Source organism: Garra rufa, chromosome 4 (genome assembly GCF_049309525.1).
Source record: "Garra rufa chromosome 4, GarRuf1.0, whole genome shotgun sequence".
Taxonomy (NCBI): domain Eukaryota; kingdom Metazoa; phylum Chordata; class Actinopteri; order Cypriniformes; family Cyprinidae; genus Garra; species Garra rufa.
In genome coordinates, this window is record NC_133364.1 from 39700101 (window position 1) to 39704353 (window position 4253).

A 4253-nucleotide genomic window follows, 5' to 3' on the forward strand; every position below is an offset into this window, starting at 1 on the left:
ATATATTGTATTATTTGAAAATTATTAGTTTCAGAGTTTTACAATACTCCCGTTGCAATGTACAATAAAGTTAGTAATAATAATAATAAGAAGAAGAAGAAGAAGAAGAAGAAGAGGAAAAATAAAAAGAAGAAGAAGAACATTATTCATTAATGATAATAATACTAATAATTAAATATATACATACATATATACAGTTAGCTAAAAACAAGATGAAATATCTTATGTCAGTGTATCTAGTAAATGCATCTTAATCTAAGAATTTGTAGATCTTTTGACAAGAAACAAGACACACATATCAAGTAAGATAAAGCTTTTTGTCCAGTGTATGATCCTTTTTTAGTCTTTTACTCAATTTAACTGAAGTCCCTGCTAGGGTTGTAACGGTATACCGGTATGACGGTTTATTGCGATATTGACATGTACGATTATCATATCGTGCACATTTGCTTATCCCCGGTTTTGAAAAAAAATTATAATAATGAAACCAGATCTCACCCGTGCTGCCGTGAATATGCAACTTCTTTCCACTTGACTGCTTAGACTCCACCCATACCTTTACAGCGGCGAAAATGTCAGAGACATAGGCTGCAAATTCTAATATCTATCTCCCGCCGAAAAGAAAAAAATGTAAATCTGCAGTATGGGAATATTTTGAGTATCCGAAAAATGATTGCGGGGTTGTCCTTGAAGATGGATATCCAGTTTGCAAGAAATGTGGACGATGAGTGGCCGCTAAAGGAGGAAATAACATGTTCTCCCATTTTCGCGAACACCATCCCTCCGTGAAGATAAAGCTAAGTTCCTTATGGCCGTATTATTTCTGTGATGCAAAGGGAATCCCAATTAGAGTATAATACAGATGTCACGTAACATGTGCGATTTGATAGATAGATAGATGGATGAATAAATCAAAATATAGCTGTGCAGTAAATTAAATCGCGATGTGTGTGTCTGTGAATAAACAGCGCAAAAAGACTGCTATATATTGTAATTCTATATTCTGTGGGTCTCTATGAATGAGCAGCGCCGTTTCGCCTTGTAGATCTAGTACACACTCAAGTACATGAGGCTCATGGTTTTTAAAGCGTCTGTCTCACTCACTATTGCCGCGTTTCAGGCAAACCGTTACTCATGTTTTTTCAACCTTCTACCCGTGAAAGTGCACCGGAACGGCCGTCAAACCCGTGACTTCCCACTCGTGAACTCGTACTAGATCGATATAATCCCAGTTCGGAGTTCTGACGTGACATAGCCCGCGAAACCACTATGTCAGCACCTACGGGTGCGGTGTTTATGCAAGTGGTAACGTTACACAGTTTAAAAAAATAGCCTTTAGGACAATATAACGTTGCGAACAAATTAATAATAATGTAATTATTATAAATGCGCTCAGGCAGTTTGAGGTGACTTGCCTGGAACGCTACAAAGTGAAGACGTAAACACATGAAACATATCCAGAGCCACTCTCAGAGAACACTTAATGATCATTTTATAATTTCATTTAAAATAATAATCATCAAATACACTAACTGAAATGCATAGGTTTTTAGTACAACCTGTCAAAAAAACGTTTGGTTAAGCCTGAAGAAATAATGACTGAAATATATATATAATGCATGCTGATGAAATCTGGCAAATGTGGCCAGAAAGTATCGTTCGTATTCGTATTCTCTCACCTCAGCGGTCAAAATTGAGCCCTGAAAATCTCAACATGCTTACATTTTTTCATCATAACCTGACCTGAAAAAAAGCTAAGAAATGCATGCTGCTATGATAATCTCAGGAAAATATTAACAAACATGACCCTGCACATATTGCTCTCTCATATATGCTGTTAAAGAGGAAGGATCAGTTTGGTTTATTGGTGTCTAATATAAAGAGAAATAACTTATTCCGTATTTTGTTCAAATGGGTGATGCGCAACTTCATTTTCATCTTCATTCCCCCCCCCCAAAAGGTAGACTCATACTTCCATGAGTTTACTTTTTATTTTCATTAAAAAAAGTTTGTTACAATAAACCATGTTCAACCAAAAAACATCTCTTTTTATTCATTTAAGGGTCATTGTAGCTGATGATGATTATAATAATAATAATAATAATGATAGTTTAATACCGTATACCACGAAACCGTGAAACCGTGATATTTTCTGAGACGATTATCATACCGTGAAAATCTCATACCGTTACAACCCTAGTCCCTGCTAGAAAAACCAGCATAGACCAGCATCGCTTGTCATACCAGCAAGACCAGCAGATGTTGTGTCATGGGATCCCATGCTGGTCACCAGCATGCGGGAAAAACCAGCACAGACCAGCATATGTTTTGTCTTAGTGCTGGTATGTGACTAGCACTGGATGCTAGGGGTGTGAACCTACAGTGGTCTTACGGTTCGGTTCGATTACGATTATCATGTCATCGATTCGGTTCAATACAATATCTCGATGCATCACGATGCATTGACGATGCACTGCATACTCATTTTTCAATTTTATTTCAAATTAATTTTCCTTTTCTATTTCACAATGACGTTGTAATGCGTTTTTATTTGATTAGATTTTTTTGTCAGACCACTTGTACAAGTGTAACTGTGCATTCTATCCAGTCTTTTTCAATCAATATCCCACATACAGTAATGTGTAATTTTGATGAGGAAGAGTAAGATGTGAAAGAGGAAGAGGAGGAGAAGGAGGACAATGATGACAATGTGGAAAAGACAAAAGAAGGGCAAGGGCAAGAAGACAAGCAGTCTCATATATTTTAGTTGATGAGTGCCAGGGTTGGATCAGGCATGCAAGAGGATTTGACCCCTGCTGCCTGGCCAGGGCTAATTTAGCCTGTGATGCTGAAGAGGTTCTTTGGCCTGCCCCAGACCAAACACAGGATGTTGGGCAGAATGATTATTTTTGTTGTTGTTTGCTGTTTTGTACTGTACTCTACAGTACATTAAATTAAGAAATAAAACATACTCATCTTTCAATTTTACTTCAAATATATACAATTGTGTTAACAGTCAGATATATTAACTGAAACTTTAATATTACCTTCTCAAAGAAAAAACACTTCTTGAATGTATCAAACAAAACCAAAGTCTGGGCACAGAAGACAACAGCAACATTTAGAACAAATACACAAAAGTAAATACCTGGGCTTTGGTTTCGCTCTAGAGTTCCGGCATAATCTTTTCTGAAAAGTGTCTGTGTAAGGGAAGCTTATATCGCGGCTCCAGTGTTTTTAACAGGTGGCGAAACCCGGGGTTTTCCATTCCACCACAGAAAAGGGCTGTATATCTTTTGCTATAAAAGCTGCCGCTATAGTCATTTTAAACACGAAAAAATAAACCAAATACGATTTCAATTGAGAGGTACCGCTCAGATCTTATTTAATTGAAACGAGGGAACGAATAGAGTCCTGCACGAGCCCAGCCTGAGACTCAGACCCGAGCCCCGTCCTTGTCCGACAATTTATCAGGGGTGCGTTTCCCAAAAGTTGTTTCCCAACACCATAGTTCAAACGAACATTCGCAAACAGCGTCGCAAACTTGAGTGGTTAGAACTACAGCTCTCGACCTGTGGTTAGAAACATCGTTTCTTGTTAGTAAGACATGTGGGCTTAATAAATTATGTTCTTCACAATTTGCAAGCTTACACGCAGTGCAATCTATATCCTCAATTTTATCTAAATATAAATGCATTTTAATCTATGTATTTTTGTGCGTCCTCTATAAGCGTTGTTTATGAGTAGTGCGCATGTGCACAAATGCCTGAGGGAACCCTGGAGTATGATGTAAGAGAGAACACGCGATGAATCAAACATCAAATAAAGCCAAATGACATCATTAGGTGCCATGTTCAATATAGCTGCATTTTTGAGATCTCTAATCAGTTAAATAGCTGAAGATATTACTCGGTGACGTCATTAGCAACGGCCCTAAGTTGTTGAACTAATGTGGTTCAAACGACGGAGATGCGACCATGTTCGGGAAACAGTCGTGACTAGCTAGTTCGTTTCCACAACAACGCATCGTACTATGGAGGTTAACCTGCGAGTTATGTCGTTGTACGGGAAACGCACCCCAGAACAGAGTTCGTGTTGCCGCCATTAAAATAGTTCAGTTTTGGATTCTAATGGCAAAGTGGCTAGATTTCGTTTTATTTCCTTTTTAAGTTAATTTAGAAATATGTTTGGAACATTTTATGTTTGTTAAATTCAAGCTTTTGTCTTTTTAATGTAATGACCTAACGAACAAG